Genomic DNA, 26,912 nt, shown 5'->3' with positions numbered 1-26,912 from the left:
CTGAGTCTAAACACGCTTAGGAGCCATCCCACGGCTCAATGATGGTATCCAGATACACAGTAATTCAGCAGCAGCTCCACAAATAAAATAAAAAGCAAAAACTTGCATCATTCTGAAAGTAATAAACTCCAAAATGAGCGGTGTTGTGTGTTGTTGCAGCCGTAAAAGCCTAATGACGCGTACACACGAACAGACTTTCTGGGAAACTAGGTCTGACGTTCTTCCTGACGGACTTCCGCCGTACTTTCTGAACGGACGCACTTGCCTACACACAACCGGATTTTCCGGCAGACTAATGCCCCGTACACACGGTCGGATTTTCCGGCAGACTAATGCCCCGTACACACAGTCGGATTTTCCGATGGAAAATGTCCGATCGGAGCGTGTTGTTGGACATTCCGACCGTGTGTGGGCTCCATCGGACATTTTCCATCGGATTTTCCGACACACAAAGTTTGAGAGCAGGCTATAAAATTTTCCAACAACAAAATCCGATCGCGTCAATTCCGACCGTGTGTGACCAGGGGCGGATCCAGAGTCTAGTCTCGGGAGGGGCACTGCGAGAAAATACGTTTTTTGGGGGGAATTTATCAGGGAAATGGCTGGTGTTGGCGCTTCAATCATCACAGCACCATGGTTGTTATGGTGTCAGGATGATTGAAGCGCATTTTTTCTATTATTACATTGTTATATAAAATGAAATAGTTCAACTCACCATAATGCAGAATCAGTGGGAGCCCCAAGCGTGTCACTTGTCACGTTGCCTGCCACCAGATGCGGATTGTCACTTGCCACTTCACCTGCCACACGTTGCAGATTGTCACTTGCCACTTCACCTGCCACCCGTTGCAGATTGTCACTTGCCATGTCACCTGCCCCCAGATGTGGATTGTCACTTTCCTGCTACAATTGTCACTTGCCACATCGCCTGCCACCAGATGCAGATTGTCACCTTTCCACGTCACCTGCCCCCAGATGCAGATTGTCACTTGCCTGCTACAATTGTCACTTGCCACGTCACCTGCCACCAGATGCGGTTTGTCACCTGCCACCAGATGCGGTTTGTCACTTGCCACGTCACCTGCCACCAGATGCGGATTGTCACTTGCCACGTCACCTGCCACCAGATGCGGATTGTCACTTGCCACGTCACCTGCCACCAGATGCGGATTGTCACTTGCCACGTCACCTGCCACCAGATGCGGATTGTCACTTGCCACGTCACCTGCCACCAGATGCGGATTGTCACTTGCCACGTCACCTGCCACCAGATGCGGATTGTCACTTGCCACGTCACCTGCCACCAGATGCGGATTGTCACTTGCCACGTCACCTGCCACCAGATGCGGATTGTCACTTGCCACGTCACCTGCCACCAGATGCGGATTGTCACTTGCCACGTCACCTGCCACCAGATGCGGATTGTCACTTGCCACGTCACCTGCCACCAGATGCGGATTGTCACTTGCCACGTCACCTGCCACCAGATGCGGATTGTCACTTGCCACGTCACCTGCCACCAGATGCGGATTGTCACTTGCCACGTCACCTTGCCACCAGATGCGGATTGTCACGTCGCCTGCCACACATTGCGGATTGTCACTTGCCATGTCGCCTGCCACCAGATGAAGATTGTCACTTGCCACGTCGCCTGCCACCAGATGAAGATTGTCACTTGCCACGTCACCTGCCACCAGATGCGGATTGTCACTTGCCACGTCACCTTGCCACCAGATGCGGATTGTCACGTCACATGCCACACATTGCGGATTGTCACTTGCCATGTCGCCTGCCACCAGATGAAGATTGTCACTTGCCTGCTACAGCTACAATTGTCACTTTCTGTATCCCAGAGGGTGAGGCAGCAGATTACCAGTCAGGCAGCAGAGAGATGATGTAATCTCTCTGCTGCCCGTAGCTACCTGCACAGTGAGGGCAGAACTGCAGGGATGCAGGGCGGGCGGTGAGAGATGATGTCATCTCTCTGCTCCCCCGCCCGCCAGCTCCCTGATTGGTCAGCAGCCCGGCCGCTCCCTAAATGTCACCAGCGGCCAGCCCGGCCGTCCGCTCTCATCCTCCCACCCCACTGTCAGGCTTAGACTGTCACCAGCCCCCCCGGCCGTCCGCTCTCTCACCCGCCCACTGTCAGTGACTGACAGTGGGCGGGTGAGAGAGCGGACGGCTGGGGGGGCTGGTGATAGTCTGAGACTGACAGTCAGTCTCAGACTGTCACCCGCCCGGCCGTCTGCTCTCTCCCGCAGACCCAGCTGCCTGCCCTCTCCCCAGCATTCTCAGAGGGGGCAATTGACCCGTTGCCCCCCCTGGATCCGCCCCTGGTTCCAACGCACAAAGTGCCACGCATGCTCAGAAGAAATTCCAAGACGGAACAGCTCGGTCTGGTAAAATTAGCGTTCGCAATGGATACAGCACTTTCGTCACGCTGCAATGTAAAAAATGGTTTAATACAGCGCACTCTCTTCTTCTTTATAATGTGAGAAGAATTAAGTAGTTTTGCTGCTCATATTCACACAGACTTCTCACAAACTTTTTTCTTTATTATTTATCGGGATTCCCTCAATATATTTTGATTTGTCACATCTGACAAAATTTTTTTTGGGTTGTTTTCTTTTTTTTTTAAAGGCTGTTTTTTTTTGTTTTTTTTGGGGTTTGTATTTTTTTCAAGGCTGATCTTTGTTTTATTTTATTTTTAGTTTTACTCCCTAATATTTTTGTGTGTGTTTTGTGTGTCAAGTTACCACAACACCATTGATATCTTATATTATTTAATCTCAAGAAGGTTGCTTGGCGTTGGTGTCCCTTGTTAATTTCACATTGTATTTTTGAAATGTACCTGCCTCCTCACAAACAAACTGTCCTTTTTTAAGGAAAGCACATATAGGCAAGTATAATTGAAACAAAAAATCCTTTATTAAGGGCTCAGAACCAAACAAAGAGGGAGGCAACGCTGGATAAACAGCAGAAATTGGCGAAGCCTTGGACCCCCAGGGCAGACATCAATTATTTAACATCAAAATTGGTGGCCTGAGGAGTCCATATCTAAGGGAGTGCAGTCTGGTCCAGAAGTCCCAGAGATCCGGAAAGCAGCAGATGACATCTGTGTCCCCAGGCTGTGGTACTACAAGAGGCTGCATCTTTTGCCAGACCAGACTGGACCCAGGGTCATCACTTTCTGGTCTTCTTTCCACGCTTCCTTCCTCGCTGTGGCTCCGATGTTGGAGATGTGGCAGGAGGAGGAGTAGGACCTGGAGGAGGAGTAGTAGGACCTGGAGGAGGAGGAGGAGGCGTAGTAGGACCTGGAGGAGGAGGAGGACTATGTGTGAGGTCACAAATGTGGGTAGCAGATGTTATTTGGCCCCTCAACCCCTTATTGAGAGCTTCCAAAATTAAGGACTCAAACAGGAGTCGTTGGCCCTCCTCCATCTGCAGCATTTTGCAGGCAGTTATGCAAGCAAAATCCTCCTCCACAGTGTGGGGGGTTCTCAGGGCCTCTGTAGCTTTCCAAAAGAGGCCTATGGCAGCCTCCTCCAGGTTGCTCCTCTTCCTGCCACTTTGTCTTTGAAGGTGTAGGGTAGGGACCTGGGTATCAGGCAGCCTGCTTGGCCCGGCCACCTCCTGGCTGAGACTTCCCTGTGTATGAAAAAGGGACATGGTTTGAGTTTTTGCTTCATCAATCACAATCATAAATTAGCAATCCAAACTAACATCTATTTAACATCATTGATTGGACAACCAGAAATATTTAGAGGAGTGCTATACCTGGCTCAAGCTGGGCTCCTCCACATGTTGCTGCCTGGAAGGCCCAGGTTGGGCGTCAGAAGCCACAGCTGGGGGGGAAGGAAGTGTGGAAGGAAGACTGGAGAGTGCTGGCCTGGGTTCAGTCTGACCTGCCAGAAAATGCAGCCTGTCATAGTACCACAGCCTGGGGACATAAATGTCATCTGCAGCTCCAGATCTCTGGGAATCCTGGACCTTCTTGTGCTCCCTTAGATAAGTGCTCCTCAGGCCACCAATTAGGATCTTCAAATAGGTTATGTCTGCCGTGGGGATCACCGTCTTCACAAATTCCAACAAATTATCCAGCGCTGCCTTCCTATTTGTTTGGTTCTTTTATTCAGGGTGATTTATCTGCCATAGACAGGGCAGCTCCCTGAACATATCATTGAAGATTGGCATAAATTCCTGATCTTTCAAGATATCCATTTTCACTGCAAGGCACAACACAAGACAAACCCTAATGTCAGCCTAAAGTCTTCTAAACTTGGGCAAATACAGGCCTCAATCTAGAAGCAGTATAGGCCCAATGTTAAATCTTACCTTCGTTATCACGATCGGCGCCTCCGTTACACCTTCCTCCGCTCACAGATCGTACGTACTACGCACGCGTGTTACGCTTTATAGACACTGCGCATGCATGAAACTCCGCCCGCCTCTGACGTTCTTTCTAGTCTATTCCCCGCCCCTTCTCGTTCAGCGCAGCGGGGAAGAGCACATGGTGGAGTCAGAGCAGGTGTCTGATAATTACACCAACGAGGAGGAGGAGGAAAGCCTGGAGCCTGAAACGCCCCGATCCAGAAGGAGACGATTTAGGACATCAAATATGTCCTTTGGGGAGATGTTGGAGATGGTCGACATAATGAAAAGGGCTGACTATGACGGGAAGTATGGACCTTACCCCAACCCCAATGTCAGAAAGGCCAAGATCATGGCGAAAGTGGTCAAGAGTCTGCACCGGAATTTCAGGGTACGTCGATTGAAAGATCAGCTCAGGAAGCGGTGGTCGGACCTAAAATTAAGAGAACACGAGCAGTACCGAAAGATCCGGAGAGTGCTGCAAAAAAGTAAGTAGTTGTCCTGTGTTCCTGTTCTTTATGTTTCTTACGTTCGTGCTGCTCCATGCGCTTTTCTTAACTGTTATCCAGTTTAAAAGGTCAACTTTCATGTTCATGGGCACATTATTCCTTCGTATCAAACCTTTTTCTTTCGGCCTATAAAACACCATTGTTTTGGCCATATGCATTTGACCACATTTTTTAGGGCCTACTTGTATGAAAATAATTTGGTTGTGTAGATGGGTTTGTTACTAGAATGAAATGCAAACTAAATTCTGTGTTAGGAGAGGACACTCGGCAGCAGTTTTCACAGCTGGACGCTGGAGCACTAGTGTGGGACACAAGAACACCCTTTTTATTAGGGGGCCCACACAGGTGCTCCAGTGTATACTATAGGGGGATCTTGGACAAAACAGGTAAAGTATTGTAGCTTGACAAAGGACACTAAAAATTCTACATCTTGGAACTCTACCCAAACAGACAATTGTACCCCACTTCCAAGCAATGTTTCATATTTATAGTTCTGCCATCAAATATCTGTGTGCTAAGTATACCATTTTTTTTTCACATAGGGGAGAAAAGACTCGGAGGACACCCCTCATCCGAGGACACCAGAGACCCCCCACCTCTGGAAGAAGGGGAAATCCAACCAAGACAAGAAGAGCAGGAGGAGGAAGACGTGGTGGAACTAGTCACCACAACAGGTGAGTGTCTGCGACCACAGGCTCAGGTAAGAGATGGATGCCAACATATTTATAATACATCATTTTTTTTTGGTTTCTATCTTTTTAGGTGATCGTGATGTTGTGGATCCAGGGCATTTCACATCCGAAAGTGCACAGATCCTGATTGGGGAGATCATGGGGTGTAATAGGGACTTGGAAAACATCAAGAAAAGCATCAATGATGTTCTTCAAAAAAATAAGAACATCATTGATGTTTTGGGGAAATCCCTTTCTTTTATGGTGTGCTACAATTTAAAATTTTTTTGCATAATTGGAGAAAAGCCAAATTTTGAAGATGCACACAGTGTGTCAACATGTGCTATCTGCCATCACGGGAGATCAATGGACGCGTTTTGGGGGTGCAACCCCTTCCTCAATAATAAAGTAGCTGGGAGGAAGGGGTGGCTCCCCCAAAACACGTCCCTTGATCCCCCATGATGGCAGCTAGCACATGTTGTCATTCGGCTATTTGTGTGCATCTTCAAAATTTGACTTTTCCGGGGGTGACTTCACCCCATCTGAACGCAATATCAAACACAGTTCCTAAATACTCATGTCTGATATTGCCTTCAAGTTCTACCAAATGTGAACTTTGTAAGTTCTAGATTTGTGTCTTTCTTGTTGGTTTTAAACATGCCTGTTTTATCTTAAATGGACATTTCTACTTTTTCTAATGTGACCCCAAAAATTGTTATACAACAAACATGTTGGTTTGTTTTAAAAACCTTGTCTAAATGCACATGTGATTGTGCTGGTATTAAAAAGATTGTTAATCAAGAATGTGTGGATTATTGTCTCAACGCTACAACACTTTTGTTGTGCTCTAGTTGGTGTTTTCAGTGACAATGGGTGTTATTTCCTAAGGGCAAATCCACTTTGCACTCCAAGTGCAGTTTCAAGTGCACTTGGAGTGCAAAATGTCTTTGCCTTTAGTAAATAACACCCAACAATGCTTTGTATAAGGTTACACAATCACGCCATTTTCAGGACTCAACACATTAGGTCACCTAAAACAAACACAAGCAGTAAATGTCACCAAAGATTTGCTTAATGTTTTTTTTTTATTTGATAAAGGTTTCACACCTTGTCTGGCATATTGATAGCCCCCCTACCCGCAAAGAATTCAAGGTATCTTAGCCGGACATCACGGGCACTCAGGGAGGGCAAGCCAGGACGGCCACTTTCAAACGCCGTCTGGCCTCAGGCCCAACTGAGCCAGCATAGTTGGCAGAATGTTGCCGTAAAAAGTTGTGTAGAACACAGCACGCCAGGATAATATGATTCAGTTTGTACTCCGCCATGTGTATGGGTATAAGAAATAGGCGGAACCGGCTGGCCATGTTTCCAAACATGTTCTCCACCACTCTTCTGGCTCTGGCCAGCTGGTAATTAAAAACCCTCTGGTCTGGGGTGAGGGTCCTCATCGGGAATGGCCGCATATGATGGTCCCCCAGCGCAAAGGCTTCATCCGCAATGAAGACGAATGGGAGTCCTTCCACATTGTCTTCTGGAGGTGGCAAGTCCAAGCTGCCATTCTGGAGACGCCTGTAGAACTCGGTCTGGGCGATGACTCCACCATCGGACATCCGGCCATTCTTCCCCACGTCCACATACAGGAACTCATAAGTAGCCGCCAACATCACAATACTATTGAACCCCTAGTAATTATAATAGTATGACCCCGAGTTGGGTGGTGGGATGATGTGGACATGTTTCTCATCAATTGCCCCTCTGCAGTTAGGAAAGTCCCACCGCTGGGCAAAGTGGGAGGCCACAGTCTGCCATTCCTGTGGTGTGGAAGGAAACTGTTGAGGAAAACAAAAAAAAATAGTCTTTTTGTACATAAACATGGAAAGTAGATTAGACACAAACATTCTTGGCCAACATCAAGATAACATTTATTTATGGGAATTTTTAAACACCAAAGTTTAAGGTACACCTATCATATTCCCCCCCCCCCCTGGGCCATTTCTAACATTATAGGGGGGGAGCTCTTGGACAGGTAACCCTTTCCACTTCATTGAGAGATGAATGCCTAAATAATGGGTATTACTTTGAACAGACCCTCCTTAGTTACACTATTGGCAGCCCACTGGACAGGTAAGAAGTGTCATAATACAAAGATATAAATACACACTGTACACATTTTAGCACATTTGGACATTCTGCTTTTACCTATCAAGATAATAATAGGATAAAAAAACTTTAAACAGTACCATTTGAAAGTATACAGGCAGGCCCTTGCACTACATGCTTTGGGGAATTCATCCATAAATCTGACCACTAAAGAGATGGGTATAGTATGTATGGGTTTGGCAAAGTCAGCAAATAGATGACTGAGGATCGATAGAGAATTTGTATCAGCTGACTTAGCAGTTGGGGGGAGGGAGGGTTCCAAATGATTTGGGGACCCCCCCAAAAAAACCTCTGGCACTCTGCCTGAATTTAAAGCACAAATCACATTTAAAAACATTTTAGGGGGTGTTTGGGGTAAAGCACTACTATGGAGCTGATAAAATACATTAAGTGACTACATGAGGTGAATATAGGGCCAGGAGAGCATGCTGGGGAGGTAAGTGAAGGCAAATATGTATGAAGAATATGTACAAAAATAATTACCTAAAAATCCAGCATGCATGCTGAGGACAAAGGGGACATTCACAGCATATTACAATCATGGTAATTAGGGAATGAGGAAGGAAATACAATATATTAGCAAACATTAAATACAATAAAATGTGATATTAAAGGATAAAAATCTTACCTTCATATACTCCTTCTGCAGGACCTGGACGATGGCAGAACAGGTCTCTGGGATAATGATCCCCAGAGCCTGGGGGGGGATGCCTGTTGAGAACTTCAAGTCCTGCAGGCTTCTCCCCGTTGCCAAGTACCGCAGAGTGGCGACGAGCCTCTTCTCCGGAGTGATGGCTTGCCTCATACAGGTATCCTGCCTGCTGATATAGGGGGTCAGCAAAGCCAACAAACGGTGAAATACGGGGTCCGTCATCCAGAGAAAGTTCATGAAATCATCAGGATTATTCTCACGGATCTCACGGAGCAAAGGCATATGACAGAACTGGTCACGCTGAAGCAACCAATTCTTGGTCCATGAACTCATCCCCACCCTGTTCATGGACTGGACTTGTGTCAAGGTCAGGACCCCAACACCAAGCCCCCGCACAGCACGAACTCTACGAGGAGTACATATGCGCAACATGGCTAGAAAACGGTCGGCTGCTCAGAACGAAGTAACAGAACGCACTGAAGAACAGCAAGGCCTGTGAAGAGCGACCTGAAAAACAGTAACGAACGAACAAGAACACAATGACAAAGTCATGCATAGCTTGCTTGCACGCACTGAAGAGCAGATACAAATCCACAAGCACAAACTGAACAACAGAAAACGATCTGAAAACCACGAGTCTGAAAAATCACGAATCGTCTCTCACCAAACTTTTACTAACACGAGATTAGCAAAAGGAGCCCAAAGGGTGCCGCGCTTGGTTCTGAACTGGCCTTTTCTAGTCTCGCCGTACGTGGTTTACGCGTTCTTGGCGATCGGAAATTCCGACAACTTTGTGCGACCGTGTGTGCGCAAAACAAGTTTGAGCCAACATCCGTCGGAAAAAATCCTAGGATTTTGTTGTCGGAATGTCCGATCAATGTAAGACCGTGTGTACAGGGCATAAGTACGCTGGCCTTCCCGACAGACTTCCGATGGAGTTACGGCGGACTTTCCGAATGAACGAACTTGCCCACACAAGGACAAGTCCGTTCATTTTGAATGCGACTCGGGTACGACGGGACTAGATATGAGGTCAATCTCGTCACTTTTATCGGCGAGATTGACACCTTGCAGGCCCCGTCGCGGGGCATACCAGGCCCTTAGGTCTGGTATGGATTGTAAGGGGGAACCCCTACGCCGAAAAAACGGTGTGGGGCCCCCCAAAATCCATACCAGACCCCTCTTCCGACGGTCAGAAAAGGGGGTGGGCACAAGCGTGCAGCCCCCCCGAGCCGTACCAGGCCGCATGCCCTCAACATGGGGGTGGGTGCTGTGGGGGAGGGGCGCCCTGCGGCCCCCCCACCCCAAAGCACCTTGTCCCCATGTTGATGAGGACAAGGGCCTCTTCCCGACAACCCTGGCCGTTGGTTGTTGGGGTCTTCGGGTGGGGGGCTTATCGGAATCCGGAGCCCCCTTTAATAAGGGGGTCCCCAGATCCCGGACCCCCACCCTATGTGAATGAGTATGGGGTACATTGTACCCCTACCCATTCACCTAGAAAAAAGGCTGAAAACTGCTCCCTAACATGAGACACCTCCATCCCTATATTGCACAAAAAAGCAAAAATTCGCCCATGGGACCTTTAAATGAAGTGTCCATGATGATCACAGGTAAATGAATGTAATAGTATGAAAAATATCAGAGTTTATTAGAATCATTGTCATCCAATGCAAGTCATACATATAGATGGCAAATTCATAAGAACAGCAACATAACACGATGGTCCTAAAAACATAACCAAAATGACATACATCAGAGTATTATGAGTACAGATATACATGATACATCTCTAACACGACGCGTTTCGAGAGCTCTCCTCGCATCATCAGGGGCTGATGTGTATATCTGATGTCTGTAACAACAGGTAAAAAAGTAGATTGGAGTATGCGTTATGATTGGACAAAAATATGAAGCCAGAACTAGTGATCCCATACTCACTTGTCAGTTAATTGGCTCCAGGGACCGACACCCGGCAGGGGCGAGTGGAAAACATCTCCCACGGGAGCTGAAGGGACGAAGGCCAAAGCATGGAGGACCGAGGTCAGGCGTAGGGCAGGCATGGCAAAGGCAAAGAGATGGAAAAAAGGGAGGGGAGGATTGGACCCAAATGTCACCCAGGATCGTTGCAGAGCGTACTCACTAAAATGAAATATGTGTATATGAGTGTATAAATGAGTATAAGTGTATATATGTGGATCTACAGTAATGGATGTAGCAGTATCCTAAAAATATAAAATAGTGTACTCTAGTGCGTAGGGGTACAGAAGTGTCCAACAATGCATGAAAGAGAAAAAGAAGAAAAGGAAAAGAAAAAGAAAGGGGACCTAAATGTTGCCCCTATTCACTGTGATGAAATGTATGAATATGTATGGGTGGTTAAATAATGATCATGGTATCCTGAGTTACCCATAAATCTTGTATGGTGTACTCACTATGAGAGATTGTAAATATGTATATATAACTTGAATATTTGGTATCAAGATATTGTAGGAGTATAAGATGTTGTACTGGGGTACATGGGATACAAGAATGTCCTGTAAGACATAGGGGAAAACGATGTAAAGTAAATGGGGGGGGGGGGGGAGGAGGAGTGAGAGGTGATGTGGAAAGGAAGAAAAGAAAAGGAGAAAAGATGAATGGAGATGGTCACAGAGGGAAAATTGAAAAACAGAAAAAGCTAATAAGGAAATAGGGGAAGTGAGTTGAATAAGGGAGTCAGGATATATGTAGATGACACTCCACAATGTATGTGGATGGTAAGTGCGCTAAAGGAATAACATATGACAAAATGTATTAGTAAAGATGATGCTTACCAGTGTGCTCTCTCATCAATGTGTGGGAAGGACCCAGCAGGGGAGAAAGTTTGCCATGCCAAAACCCCCGCCTAAATACCCGGACATCCGCCGTGGCCTCCGCCCCTAACGTCATGCGGCTGGCAGTGAGGGGGAAGACCCACAGCGTGCTCGCCGGGATACGGCAGAGCGCAACGTAGATCCTCGCCCATTGCCTAGGATGACACGCTGTGCGCCAGGAGTGGGGACAACGCTGGATGCGGAAGTCTACCACTGTGCATAAGGCATGGCGCCGATGCACGTGGTGGCTCCGCCCCTCCTGGAGTGGGGAAGTGGAAACAGCAGGGGGATGATATCCCCATTTAGTGCATCGCAGCTCCCGGGGGAAATGGACCTAGCGTCGTGTCAACATCGGAAGAAGAGAAGAGGCAAGAAGGAAGAAGGCAGAAGTCCGAAGTCCGGGCCACCGCTAGCAAAAGAGCGACAGAAGATAGCGGAGGAGCCGGCAGAAGTACTGGAACACCAGGAGAAGAGGCCGGAGGGACCCCCGGAGTTGGAAGAAGACCCCCAGAGCTGTCTAATAAATTACTTTAAAAACCTGTGTAGTGTTTTTTTATTGACACTTTATTTCCCCCCAGGTGAATTGGTAGGGGTACCATGTACCCCATACTCATTCACATAGGGAGGTGGGCCGGGATCTGGAGATCCCTTATTAAAGGGGGCTCCCGGATTCCGATAAGCCTCCCGCCCGCAGACCCCGACAACCAACGGCCAGGATTGTCGGGAAGAGGCCCTTGTCCTCATCAACATGGGGACATGGTGCTTTGGGGTGGCAGGGGCCAGAGGGTGCCCCCCTCCCCCGAAGCACCCAGCCCCCCCATGTTGAGGGCATGCGGCCTGGTAAGGTTCAGGAGGGGGGGGCGCTCACTCGTCCCCACCCCCTTTCCTGACCAGCCGGGCTGCGTGCTCGGATTGGGGTCCGGTATGGATTTTGGGGGGGACCCCACACCGTTTTTTAGGTGTAGGGGGTTCCCCTTAGAATCCATAACAAACCTAAGGGCCTGGTATGCCCTGCGCTCGTCGCAATAGGAAAATTTGTTTTTCCTATTGCAGCGAGCGCGAGATGCAGTACCCTGCCCTTGCGTCTTATCTGGTCCGTCGGACCAGCATACAGACGAACGGGCCTTCTGTCAGGAACTGAGTCCGGTGGAGTTACGACGTAAAGATTTGAAGCAGGTTTCAAATCTAAAGTACGTCGGATTTCCGACCGAAATGGTCCGTCGGAAGTCCGATGCAGACCACACACGGTCGGATTGGCCGCCGGATTTGGTCTGTCAGCGTCTGTCGGACCAGTCCGGTCGAAAAGTCCGACCGCGTGTACGCCCCATTACACCAACTTCCGTGACTCGAAAACTTGAGCAGAAGTTTGTCAGTATGTCTGTGTGTGGAACAGCCATCCAGGGATCTCTCTGTAATGGTCTCCATTGGACAGAGTGATACTGAAACATTTCAGTGTCTGTTTATTGAAAACTCCCATTATACTTAGTTTTATCTTTTTCACAATATGAATATGAGTCTTTATTATGGACTGTAGATGAGATCCTGATAAAGGAAATGGTATATTTTTAAAGCTTTCCAAAACCATAAATGGTGGATAATTCTGTGGCCACAATCCACCTTTCCATATAGCATACTCTAGCCGGTTCCCGACCGGCTCACGTAGATATACTGCTGCAGAATGGCTCTCCTGGGCAAAACCCCGTACGGGTACGGCTTTCCTGCCAGAGGGCGCGCCCGATGCATGGCAGGGGACTATCGCGTGCACGGAGATTTGTGTGTGTAAACACAAATCCCTGTTCTGTCAGGGCAGAGGAAATGTATCGTTTGTTCCTACTAAGTATGAACAACAATACGTCTCCTCCCCCAGTCAGTCCTATCCCCATACAGATAGAACACATCTAGGGAACACACATTTAACCCCTTTATTGCCCCCTAGTGTCAACCCCTTCCCAGCCATTGACATTTACACAGTACTCGGTGCATATTTATAGCACCGATCGCTGTATAAATGTCAATGGTCCAAAAAATGTGTCAAAAGTGTCCGATCTGTCCATCGTAATACCGCTAAAAATCGCAGATCACCGCCATTCCTAGTAAAAAAATAAATAAATAATAATGCCATAAATCTGTCCCATAGTTTATAGACGCTATAAATTTTGCGCAAACCAACCAATATACGCTTATTGCGATATTTTTGGTTAAAAAAAATGTAGAAGAATATATGTTGGTCTAAACTGATTAAGAAATTTTGTTTTGTTTTTTTTTTTTTTTATTATAGCAAAAAGTAAAAAAATATATATTTTTTTTTTTTCAAAATTGTCGCTCATTTTTTTTGTTTATAGCGCAAAAAACAAAACCTGCAGAGGTTATCAAATACCACCAAAAGAAAGCTCTAATTTGTGGGGAAAAAAAGAACGCAAATTTCATTTGGGTGCAGCATTGCATGACTGCTCAGTTGTCAGTTAAAACGACGCAGTGCCAAATTGTAAAAAGTGCCTCTGGTCAGGAAGGGGGTAAAATCTTCTTGGGCTGAAGTGGCTAGAGCAGGGGTAGGCAGCCTTTTGAGAGGTGAAGACCTACCGGACCAAAGCAAAGATCACTGGTGTTTGGCACCCTTTTTAAAAGACATTAGCAAGGCATAACTAAATAGTAAGGAAAAATATAATGAAACAAACGTCACTGGAAAAATATAAACTTGGCCTACTTTAAGGCTGGGTTCACACTTAAATCGGATGCAGCTCACAGCAGGGGTCCCGTTTCAGGAACAAATCCGGCTGAATATTTACCTGAATTTGAACCTAAACGGAGCCAGGACCCCTGTGAAATCCACTCTGCAGCTGCCACAGAGATGTGTGAACCGGCTTCATTGAGAACCATTGATATATATATATATATATATATATATATATATATATATATATATATATATATATATATATATATATATATATATATATATATATATATATATATATATATGCAATAGGCTGCGCACACGCACAGTTATTGAGCAATTTTGGAAACCTCTCATTTTGTTACTCATGTTAAAGCATTTAGCAGGAAAAGAGGACACAACAAAAACTAGAAAGTAATTACAAAAGTTTCTTTGACTACTGATATACTGTTTTAAAATTCTGCATTTCTACTAAAAATGCTTGATATAAATTAAAGCCTATATCCCACCAAAACTTTTTTTTTTTTTTTTGGATAAAGCATGAAAGGGTTGGAATCCAAGGCTGTTTGTGTCCCAGCTGACAATTTCCCATCACTATTCTGTCTGTCTTTCACCTGGATAGAAAGTTAGGAGAAATCACTGTAATAGGAACATCTAATAAAGGTTCTTAAAGTGATTGTAAAGTCTTCTTTAAAAAAACAAACATGTTATACTTACCTGATCTGTGCAACATACAGTAATTGCACAGAGCAGCCCAGGTCCCCTGCCAGTGCTTCTGACTCCTCCTACTTCTTGGTGTGCCACCATAGGAAGCTGCTTCCTATCATGGTACACATGCGGGCTCGACCGCGAGCCATGGTGCTTGCGTCAATAGACACAGACAGCACAGCTCGGCCCTGCTCTGCCCTCTGCTCCCTCTCAGCCATGCCTGTGAGAGTGGGGAGAAGGGAATGCATTAAGGTAAAAAATGTTTTTAGAACCACTTTAACCTTTTATTTTTTTTTGGGGCTGCCTGGATAGCCATTGGGAGTCCCCTTACTTCCTGTCTTGTCTGACACCCATTAAATAATTAGGGAGTTAGAAAATGGGGGCAAAGACAGCAATAAAAAGTTATATACCTTTGCAATATATACAAAATAAAAGAAAAAAATGACTAGCACAGTTCATTCCTTTAGCAGATTTGGGCCAACGGATATAGTTGGCCACTTTGTGTACACCAAATGGATTTTAAAACCCAGATATTTCAATTTAAAAGTAGCAGTAACATCATCATTGTGCTGTATATGTCTGTGCAGAGCTGTAGGAGGGACTCGAAAGGCTTCACCCACTACAGGCCGCCTGCAGAAAAACTACACAAGGGAATGGAGACAGGACCAGTCACCCTGCACAAGGAGAGAGAACAGCAGTGACTGGTCCTTATGAAGCTTCTTCAGAGGCAAAGTTTCATACTGGATTCCTGCCAGATCTGGAAGAAATACACAAAACACACCAAGATTCAAGTAAGAAAACATACATCTCTTGTAAGTAGACAAAATGTACTTATCCCAGAGTTGGGCTTTAACTGCTTCCTGCCTGCGCTATAGCCGAAAAAGGGCTACAGTGCAGGTTCCAGTTCCTGCTGCCCCCTCATCGGGCGCGCTCTGTGACTGCGGTGTCTTTTGTACACAGCTGATCGCAGTAAAGGCCAATCACAGTGGCCGTTTACCATGTGGTGAGCTGTGTCCAGTCACAGCTGATCTCATCTAGACATACATCCCGGTTATCAGCAGTCTTTTCCTTACATTCTGTGTGAGGAAAGGAGAGCTGATAACCAGCAAGCCTGTCAGTACATGCAGCCTCATCAGCACACATCAGTGAAGAAGAAAAATTACTTATTTGCAAAATTTTGTACTAGAAACTAAGAAAAACTTTTTATTTTTCCAAATTTTCAGTCTTTTTTTCATTTAGAAAAAAAAAGAAAGCTCTATCTGTCTCTAAATATGATAAAAAATTGCATTTTAGTACAGTGTTGCATGACTGCGCAATTATCATTCAAAGTGTGACAGCACTGAAAGCTTAAAATCGGCCCCCTGGGAACCCTTTTTTCTTACTTGGTTATAATGTAGGAGAGGAATTCCGTAACACACCTACTGCAGACTCCTCCCTGCCTCTTGGCCACAGATGGATCAAAATTCAGCTTGTTCAGCAGGGATTGGCCAAATTATTATCAGTGTGTGGCTGTCCCTCCTGTCGAATTAACAAGTTGGAAAACTTTCATCAGTCACCGCCTTCAGCTGCTGATCAGTGTATTGTGACAGCACTGTCAGAATACAATGTCCTGGGGAGGGGTGGGGTCAGGGGGGCTTGTGTGGGTGGGTCAGTAAGTCAGCTTTTTATAGTGATAGGACAATAAAGGTTGCGGGAAAACTGCAAAACTACATGTAGCTGTTGGAGCTTTGCCTTAGAATAGGCCAGCAGAATGTGGGCACTGAGAGCTGCTTTTGGTGTGTGCAAGAACATCAAAACTGTCACTGGACATTTGCGAGGAGCTAAACAATGTTGGTAGTTCACTATCACTTGCTGTATATATATGTCCATACTTTATCATACCTGTTCCCATTGACTTATGACAATGCATGTTCTGTTTCTGCTTGCCTGTCTTCTGTGAAAACCAAAGAAAATACGTCTTTCTAACGTTCGTTCTAGTAGACTATTAGAGTCAGTTGTCATTTTTTTAAATGTAGTTGATTGTTTTAGGCCACGCCTCCTGTTTCTCCTTCTTCTGGTGTTTATAGAATGCCATATTTAAGCCTAGTACACACGGGGTGAATGTAGGGCGGCATTGGCCAGTTCAGTAGAAACCTGCCGACATTCGGCCCGTGTGTACTTGCTGGCTTCTGTTTATGGGGCATGACCGAAAAAGGTCTGTCGATCAGCTCCCGATCAGTGCTCTCAGCCAATGGCTGAGAGTGTTGACCGGAGTGTTCTGGCGGGGGCATCCCCGTCATAACACAGTAGCACAGCAGGGGAGATTGCTGTGCTAATATCAGTTTAGTATAGCAGCTCCTTCAGAGCTGTCGTGTGTGTGTGTGTGTGTGTTGTGTTGTTTTTTTTTGTTTGTTTTTTTGTTTTTTCTACTAGTATGTACTAGGCTTTAGAAAAGCGGTAGTGGTATAATACCTGGTAAAGAAACCTAACATGTTTCAAAAAAATTGCATCATCTTAATAAATTGAGTTGGCCAAAACAAGTGGTGGTGGAGGGGTTAAGTGAACCTGTGATTTGTCCATGTGGGGAAAAAGCAGCAGATTCACTTAATTTTCCACCCCCTCAGATTCCCTTTGCAGTAGTGAAGAGCAGAAGACCTGATTGGAGTTTACAGAGGACTAAGGTGGCTGGACAGATTGGCAGAATAATGAAAGGAAGGTGGATATATGTGGGCGTTGAGGGGGCATTTAACCACTTAAGCCCCAGACCATTTGGCTGGCCAAAGACCAGAGCACTTTTCGCGATTCGGCACTGGGTCGCTTTAACTGCCAATTGCGCAGTCGTGCGACGTGGCTCCCAAACAAAATCGATGTCCCCACAAATGGAGCTTTCTTTTGGTGGTATTTGATCAGCTCCTGCGTTTTTTATTGTTTGCACTATAAACAAAAAAAAAAACGACAATTTTGAAAAAAATGCATTATTTTTTACTTTTTGCTATAATAAATAACCTAAAAAAATATATAAAAAAACATTTTTTCCTCAGTCTAGGCCGATACGTATTCTACTACATATTTTTGGTAAAAAAAAACAAAAAACACAATAAGCGTATATTGCTTGGTTTGTGCAAAAGTTATAGCGTCTACAAAATAGGGGATAGTTTTATGGCAAATAAATATATATATTATTATATTATATATTTGCCCTTCCAGTGCTCCTTGCTGTGAAGACCAGTTATAGGTGGGGGCAGTGACCTTTTTTTGTATTGTTGACATATTGGTCAGGCAACGCACTGATACCTTTGCTGCCATTGTGCAATGTGCTGAGGGTTCAGTGTGCTCCTGCGCCTTTTAAGGAGGGTTGGGCTCCCTCCAGTCATCTGCCCTTCATCTATCCATTAGAATACATGTGCTCCCACTGTGGAGACTCTTTAAAATTAGAGTTAGGGTCTGCAGGATACAGGGTGCCTTGCCGTGGCCTGCAGCTTATGCATGTATTTGCAAATGTGTGCAACTAAACCCCTGTTTTTAACACATACTGTTAGGTAGGTTAATTCGGTTGGTCGCAGGCTGGTTGGTAAGTTAAGCTTGGAAATGCTTTGGTTTTATTTTACATGTGTTTGCCCTTCCAGTGCTCCTTGCTGTGAAGACCAGTTATAGGTGGAGGCAGTGACCTTTTTTTGGATAGTTTTATGGCATTTTTATTAATATTTTTTTTTTTTTACTAGTAATGGCGTTTGATCAGCATTTTTTTTTTTTTATCGTGACTGCGACATTATGGCAGACAATTTTGACACATTTTTGGGACCATTGGCATTAATACAGCGATCGGTACGATTAAAAATGTCACTGGCAGTGAAGGGGTTAACACTAGGGGGCAGTGAAGGGGTTAAGTGTGTCCTAGTTTGTGTTCTAACTGAAGGGGGATGGGGACAGTGCAGGGAAGATAACAGATCGTCTGTTCATAATCTGTATGAACAGACGATCTGTCAGTTCTCCCCACAGAGAACCGGAAACTATGTGTTTAAACACAGTTCCGGGTTCTCGGTGTGCCCCGAGCGATCGCGGGAGCCCGGCGGTGATTGAGACCGCCAGGCACTTGCCTGGCGTTACATAACGTCGTTACATAACGTCGTTTCGCTCAGCCGTGCCATTCTGCCACAGTGCAACTGCGGCAGCTGGTCGGCATGTGGTTAAGTAGACCTCATTGGACAAAGCACAGGTTCATTTTAGGCTCCAAACATTTGATGTTTGAAGGAAAAAAAAAAAAAAAAGAAAACCTGCTAAGTTGCTTTGCATCACCCAAGACTAGAATTTCTTCACTTTAAAAAACAATCCTAGCTCTGAATAAGTTTTAGCTGCCAAACTTGTTGCACTCTGCTGCTTGGAGGCCCTAAAGCTATACATTTATTGCCTACTGAAGGGGCTTTTTTCTTTGTACTCTAAATCTGGCTCTACACTGCAAGCTAAGACCAAATTCAAGCAGTGTACGGCCTAGTGGCATCACACTGTTTGACAATTGACTTTTGTGGAAGAAGCCTTTCGGAAAATGGTCAGCAGAACAGTGCCTGCTGTGCCACTGTTTAGGTTTTTTGACAGCCGGTGGTGTTGACTGTCATAAAGCACTAGCCTAGCGGAGGGGGGAGAGGGGGGTTTGGAGGGATATTCTGTGTATGACCAGCTTAACCCTGCTGTAGTGTGTCTTTTAATTGGCTCCTATCTTTTTTATTCTTACTGTGGGTGGGGGCAATGCGAGCATGGTACATGACACATAGCATTGTGTACTTGAATAGTATCCAGGAATCGTTTTTACAAAGCAGTTTCCTCACTATAGTGATTGTATCTGCATTCTACCATTCAGATGTGTATTACATGAGGGCCTCATAATGGAATTATACAAGGTCAATATATTTCATTAGAAAAAATTAACCATGCTCCTGTTAATGGATTTTTTATTCTAATGTTATTTTAGGCATTTAAGGGTTTTCTGATAGGTTCATCATGTTTGCTATTTAGTAACATTTGCATGCTTGTTTTAATATAGAGATGAATGTGTATTCTGTAACTTTAATGTTTATTTGCCTTTTATGCGGGTAGGAATTCAGGCTTTATATTATAATGTACATGATCGGTTTGCAGAGTTTGTGCAAGAACTCCACAGTAACCAGTTTTTAGAGTGTGCATTAACCCTGCAGCACCCAGTTACCAGAGTATGTGGATCAAACCCTCAGTAACCAGTCTTCAGAGTTTATGTATTAACCCCCCACAGTGACCGATTTCCAGAGTATGTGTGTTAACCCCCAAAGTGAACAGCGTCAACAGTATGTGCGTAAGCCCCAAAGTAAACGGTGTCCACACAGTATATACGTTAACTCCACAGTAACCATTGTCCAGAGTATATTTATTAGCCACCCAGTAATCATTGTCCCGAGTATTTGCTTGGAACCCTACACTCTGAAATGTTGTGGGATTGTCACTACCAAAACTTTGAGAAAACAATAACCCAGGGAAGAATGCTGTATCATCAAAGAAACATAGAACAGTGATGACAGAAAAAAGACCAAGAGGTCCATCGAGTTTGTTTGTTTGTTTTTTTTTTCTTCTTTCTTTTTTTTGTTAACTTTTTTTGTCCAAGTATAGATCTATATTCCAAGCATGTTTGAAGCCACTTACTGTTGACTGATTTACTACCTCTACTGGAAGTCTATTCCAAGTATCAACTACCCTTACAGTAAAATAATACATTTTAAGATTCGTTTTCAACTTTCCCTCTGTTAGTTTGAGGTCATGTCGGATTTTACATGTGATTATTGCTATTATAGCCATTAGCAATAATGTGTGGAACCGTCCCCGCCGGGAGAACACAATGGCTCCGTGGGAGGGATTCCCCTATCAGCTCTGTCTGTGTTGATGGGGGGGGGGGGGAATAACACAGGTTGCAGGAGCAATGGAAGTAAGCCTCTCCCCCCCCCCCCCTATTGGTGTCAGAGGAATATCCTGTCTTCCTCCCATTGACATCAATAAGAGGAATAATCCCCACCCCCAAGGTATTAGTGGTTAGTGAAGGCTTGACTAACTTCCTTCCCATACATTGGTGGCCAGTGAAAAATGACGCCCCCCCAGGCATTGATCAAAAAAGATTTCTCCACTTTCCCGGCATTGGTGGCCAGTCAATATTGTTCTCACCCAGACATGCTAATCAGCGGTTATTGAATGGTCAGTGAAATATCCCCTGCTCCAAGAATTAGAGATCAGTGAGATCGATATTTGGCACCCACCCCCACAAATGTTGGTGGCCAGTGGTTAGTAGGGGTTTCTGCTCGCACCTTGATCCCCCAGGCATTGGTTGTCCATGAAAGATTTACCCTGACCCCCTCTCCCAGACATTGGTGATTAGTGGTCAGGGAAAGATTCCCCACAATCATGCAGTGATGGTCAGTAAAGTAAATGACTGTGAGTTTCAGAAATTGCTCTTTCCTCCTAAGGCCCCTTTCACACGGACGGACTATTCAGGTCCGCCTGTCAGTTTTTTAGGCGTACCTGAATGGACGCTCCATGCAGGCCAATGGAGCGATGGATGTCAGCGGTGAACATGTCCGCTGACCTCCGATCCGCTAAAATCAGACGTATGGCGATATGTTCGCATCTGTCCTGTCAGATCGGATGAGATCTGATGAAAATGGACATGCTGTCCATTTTCGGCCGATCCCTCCATAGAATCAGCGGCACTCTGACAGGCCCCGCCCCACTCAGTGAGCAGAGACGGACCTGTCATCCGCTGGCTCAGCGGAGATCAACAGAGAGATCTCCTGCTGATCTGGCGGACTCCGCTGAGCGGATCCACCTCATGTGGAAGAGGCCTAAAGGCATTGGTGACCAGCAGAAGGCAGTCCTGTGTCCTGCACTGCTGCCTGGGCAGTGACATCACTGCTGGAACTATACAGATACTGTCCAGTAGGGGGACACTCTGTCTGGCAGTCTGTGCATAGAAGTGGATCTGAACGCTGGAATGAGCGTTTTAACACTCAGCTCCTGGATGCTGAGCCGGTTCCTAGTACGTCTGGCACCAGCTCTAAAGGGTACAAGGCAAACTGGCCATCTTCCCACATGAGTCCCCCAAGACCAGGGGGTACTGGAGGAGTTGGGAGAACCTTCAGATTCAGCCTCTGAGCCTGAGGAGGGAGAAATCAAGGAGGATAGATCTAGTAAGATCCAGACGTTTCTGTTCCCTTCGGTTGAAACAGAAGAATTGCTTAAAGCAATATACGATACCCTGGAGCTAGAAGAGCCAGAGGATAAAGAGCTCTCAGTGCACAACTATGCAGGGCTTTAGTCCAAGCAGACCAGAAAATTCCCGGGGCATGCTTCCTTAAAGGAGACAGTGCTCCAAGAGTGGAAAGATCCAGAAAAAACGTGTGTTCTTTCCCAAGAATCTGAAACAGCGTTTTCCTTTCAAAGAGGAAGATACAATGCTGTGGGAGAAGTATCCCAGAGTGGATGCTTCCCTCTCAAAAGTATCAAAGAAAACAGAACTTTCATTAGAGGATGCAGGCTTCTTAAAGGTGTAAAAATGGAAAGTGCGGTGCTGGACTTGTGACATAAATTATGTAAATAGTGATGAATCAATTAATCAAATAACAAACCATAGTGAGTAATTACCAATCATTAATAACAAATCAACAACAATTGAGTGCTCATAAATATTACTAGAAATTATGTATTTAAAAAATCAAAGTGAAATAAAAAAATTATGATATATTTGGTATTCTGTACGAAGCCCGGGGTCAGTATTCCACTGTTTAGTGCTGCCCACCACCTGATGATGAAGTAATGGAGGCTTACTAGAAAGCCTGCGACCGACCTTACTCAGGGGGGTCAAAACAGGCTTAGTAGAAAGATGTAGACCACCAAGGGTGTACTCCGGGAAGACACTGCTGAGAAGAAACACCAACCTCCTTCATGGATGACCAATTAGCAACAACTTGAAGTGCTTCGCAAGGTGCTGTCCCAGGATCGCTTCACATAGAGCGGTCAGTGATTGCTTCCATGACTCCAGCAAAAATAAATCATGAATGCCAAAAGAGAAAAGAGAAAAACTCCGCTGGTGTAGAAAATCTTTGGCTAACTTATTAAATTTAAAAGCAAAACATAAAATTCTTAACATAAATGATGCAAGAAAAAAAACGACAACACTGCAGTTTAAACTGAGAACGCGCATGCGCGATGCGTATTGCGTTGTGATCCTACGGCCATTTCATCACAGCTGACGTCATCAGGGGTACCCCTGATGGCATAAAGCAACTATATAAGGTTAATTATATATAAGGTTATATAAAATCTTTGTATGACTTGGTATTTGAAAGATAAATATAAAGTATATATGAACATTCTTATTTGGTCATGTTTTTGGACACTTCTTTATTTTTGTAACCAATTTTTTTAATCTTCTTTCAACAGAGAGGCACCAAAAAAGGAGGCACCAGCCAAGCCACCACAACGCACAAAGGGAGGCCACCCTCGCTTGGGCAACAACAGGGGAGGCAACAAGGGCATCCCCCCCCAAGACGTAAGTGACAACTTAAAACTCACTCATTTAGCCACTGAAGGGTGCTTTTAGGTGGGCCAAAGGCCATGGGCTTAGATCAGAACTTAAGGGGTAAAAAACACTTACTGTTTGCTGCCTGCCTCATCAGTGCCCATTAATGTAGCCTTGCCAGTGTAGACATGGGTAGAGGAGAGGCCCCCGAGATCACAGTCACACAGAGTCATGCCTGCTAGGGTGATCATCATATATCCCCTTTCCCTTGGGAGATGAGGGGTGGGGGGCAACTGCTGGACTTTTTAAATGTTGGCACTTGTCCAGTGTTTGCCCTCTGTAAAATTACATCACCATCCCTTTGCCATGCATATTTCACAGGAAAACAACCAGAGTGCAGCATGGTGGCGTCAACAAGTCAGGAGCAAACATTGACATCAGACCAAGTGCAAGGTTGGTCACCTAATGTAGCAAAATGGATGCTAGAAACAGCTGGGACTTGGGGTGACTTAACCACTTGCTGACTGCTGGGCGTCCATGGACGTTCCGGGCTTTATGGTGGTATATTAAAGCTACAGGCATCATTCAGATATCAGCGTTTTCAGCCGGCAATTTCCTACACCATAAGAACGATCATAGCGGCTGGTCAGCCGCTAGATCGCTCTTACGGGTGGCGAGAGGGGACATCCCCCCCCCCACGCTGCCCTCCGGTGCTTCTACTGACTCACCTCTGCGATCGGGGAGTCGGAGAACGGATCCGCCAGCCCTGGATGTCCACCATAGAGATTTCCGGCGGATCAGATGGTCGCCGGAGTCTCTATGATCGTCGTAGGCCGGACGCGATGTTATGACGTCACGCCCGGCCTCTGCATTAAAAAAAACGGTGCCGCCTCGGCTGGGAAGCAGTGGCCCTCTTTTTAATTTTTTTATTTTAGGCTTCCCAGCCTAAAGGTGAGATGTGGGGTCTTATTGACCCCATATCTCACTGTAAGAAGGTTCTGTCATGCTATATTCCTATTACAAGGGATGTTTACATTCCTTGTAATAGGAATAAAAGTAATCAAAACATTTTTTTTTTCTTTTGTCAAATTAGAAAATTTTAAGTAAAATTAACAATAAAAAAAATATTTTTTTTTTAAAGTGCCCCTGTCCCCGTGTGCTCGCACGCGACCACATATGTAAGTCCCACCCACATATAAAACCTGTGTTGAAACCACACATGTGAGGTGTCGCAGCGAATGGTAGAGCGAGAGCAATAATTGTAGCCCTAGACCTCCTCTGTAACTCAAAACATGTAGCCAGTAAAAAATGTTAAACCATCGCCTATAGGGATTTTTAAGTACCGAAGTTTGGCGCCATTCCACGAGTGTGTGCAATTTTGAAGCGTGACATGTTAGGTATCTATTTACTAGGCACAACTTCATCTTTCACATTATGCCAAAATTGGGCTTACTTTACTGTGATGTTTTTTTTTTTATTTTTTAAAATACTGTGCGAGATAAAAAGTTGCAATGACCGCCATTGTATTCTCTAGGGTCTCTGCTAAAAAAACATATATAATGTTTTGGGGCTCTATGTAATTTTCTAGCAGAAAAATTATGATTTTTACTTGTAGGAGAGAAATGTCAGAATTGGCCTGGTGGGCAAGTGGTTAATGAATGGTGTATTGTTTCTTTTTAGAGGAAAGAGAGTGTAGTGAGCTCACCCAGGATGTTTGTGAGGCATGGGATCTGACTCCTGGACCCAGCACAGATGTACAATACCCTGATGCGAGTCACACTGAGGGCCAAAGCAACCCTCAGCCACTTGACCATTGTTATCTTAATACTTTTTACTCTTCTTACTAGGTCATGATCTTCCACGATGCACTATTGGCAGAATGAGTGCAGATATGTTGCATTGTTTGAACGATCTGGAGAAAATCAAGGAGGCTGCCACTGCTTTACAGCAAAGAATCAGAGATTTTGTGGACATTCTTGCTAAATTTTAATTTCCTCTTGCCTCTTCTGTTTTTTATTCCACTTGTTGGCTCCTGTTTGCCCTTTTCTGATTTAACATATTTTTCGGACTTAGAAATGTGACAGTTTAGGGACAGAACTCAGTGTTTCTCCACTCCACTCTTCTAGGTGCACCACCAGGTCATGTTTTCTGTATTTTCCTCAGTCAAAAAATGACTCTGCGAATTACTAACGGTGAACATGACAACATCACCTGTGCCAAATTCTACAAGTATAGAAAACATGACCTGGGTTTGCATCTTGAGGAGGATAGTTGGGAAACCCTGCTTTAACTAATGTGAATTGTAATTTTTCAGTGTTTTTAAGAATATAAACCCCCAAAATTTGAAGGTGCTCCCAAATTGTCCCTTTAACATTCTTATTTCCCTCATGATCCCTTGCCTAAAATGTGTGTATTTTCATACATCTAGTTTGCCAAAAGCCACAAAACACAGTGTGTCAACGTGTGCTATCTACCATCACTGGATATCAATGGACACATTTTGGGGCAGAGGAAGGGGTTGCACCCCCGAAACACATCCATTGATGCCGTAATGGGAGCTAGCACATGTTGACACACTGTATGTTTTGTGGGTTTAGGAAAAAAGTTGTTGGTGACTACACACATTTGCGGAATGGGATCATAAGGGTAATGTAATTGTTATGCCTCTACGTGTATATGGCTTCAAATTTTGGCTCTTTAAAGGGGGGAGATCACCCCATATAAGGAAGGCAACATCCACGCAGTCTTGGGATACTAATGTCTTATTTTGCCTTCACTTTACTAAAATTGAACTTTGCAAGTTCCTGAGTTTGGTATGTATATCTAATGTCTTTGAACATGCCTGTTTAGCCCCCAAAAAGGGGAAATAATGCAAAACATACATGTTATACACCAAGATGTTGGTTTATTTTAAAACGCACATGTGAAAGTGCTTTGAGTAAATTGTTTTTTACTAAACAATGTATGGCTTATTACTTAAAAGATCAATAGCAGTGCATTTGTAGTTACAATGTGCTCTTAAAATGTCACCAACTCTGGCAATTTTTAGTCCTCCAAAAAATTATAAGAGTTTAAAAGGCATAATGTTTTTGAACTGCATGCATTAGATTCATTAGGAACAAAAACATTGTGTGTGTAGCAGACCTACAGCACACCATAATAGATAGCTGAAGAAGATGTTGTCACCTCATGTAGCAAATAAGGTACATTTGCACTATTGGAGCAAATGGCCAAAATAAAGCCCATTTTTGAACATATTAGACAGATAAGAAACACAGACAACAGTAGTTCAAATGAAAGATGAGTTTACGATGTCAAAATTATATTAGGCATAATCAGCTACAATTTGCTGCCAAGCCACTGCTCCTCTACCCACAAAATAATCAAGGTATTTCTGCCGTACATCTCTGGCAATTTGTGAGGGCAATCCAGCACAAGCATTTTCAAGAGCCGTCAGCACGCCTACTGGTAGAGCTGTAGCCTCTTTAGCTGGGCCTGCCACTGCAGGGTCTACTTCACTTAACAGTGAGGCAAGGTAGCTAGTCGCATTCCTCCTTAAAAAAATATGTAAAATACAACAGCACAGGACCACATGGTTGATCTTGTAGAGTACCAGGTTGATTGGAGTCAAAAACAGCCTGAAACAACTCCACAGGCTGCCAAAGGCGTTTTCGACCACTCTTCTGGCACGAATGAGCCAGTAATTGAATATTCTCTGCTCTGGGGTGAGGTTCCTCATAGGAAACGGCTTCATTGGATGTTCCCCCAGAGCAAAGGCCTCATCTGCAACAAAAACAAAATCAAGG

At 44.9% G+C, this 26,912-nt stretch overlaps 1 long non-coding RNA gene across 2 annotated transcripts in view; it reads left to right on the top strand.

The window, feature by feature from the left end:
* LOC141105309 (uncharacterized) overlaps positions 1-26,912 on the top strand; it is a 64,201-nt gene that overhangs the window by 17,982 nt on the left and 19,307 nt on the right. The window contains exons 3-4 of one of the 2 annotated variants that reach the window (XR_012235562.1): positions 23,028-23,136; positions 24,954-26,034. This is a non-coding gene — a long non-coding RNA (uncharacterized lncRNA). Of the gene's footprint in view, positions 1-23,027; positions 23,137-24,953; positions 26,035-26,912 lie in introns of those variants that run through there. The other variant, XR_012235563.1, reaches the window with a different exon arrangement.

Source organism: Aquarana catesbeiana, linkage group LG08 (assembly GCF_042186555.1).
Source record: "Aquarana catesbeiana isolate 2022-GZ linkage group LG08, ASM4218655v1, whole genome shotgun sequence".
Classification (NCBI taxonomy): domain Eukaryota; kingdom Metazoa; phylum Chordata; class Amphibia; order Anura; family Ranidae; genus Aquarana; species Aquarana catesbeiana.
Note: the sequence above shows the minus strand (reverse complement) of the source record. Positions and strands in the feature narration are given on the sequence as shown.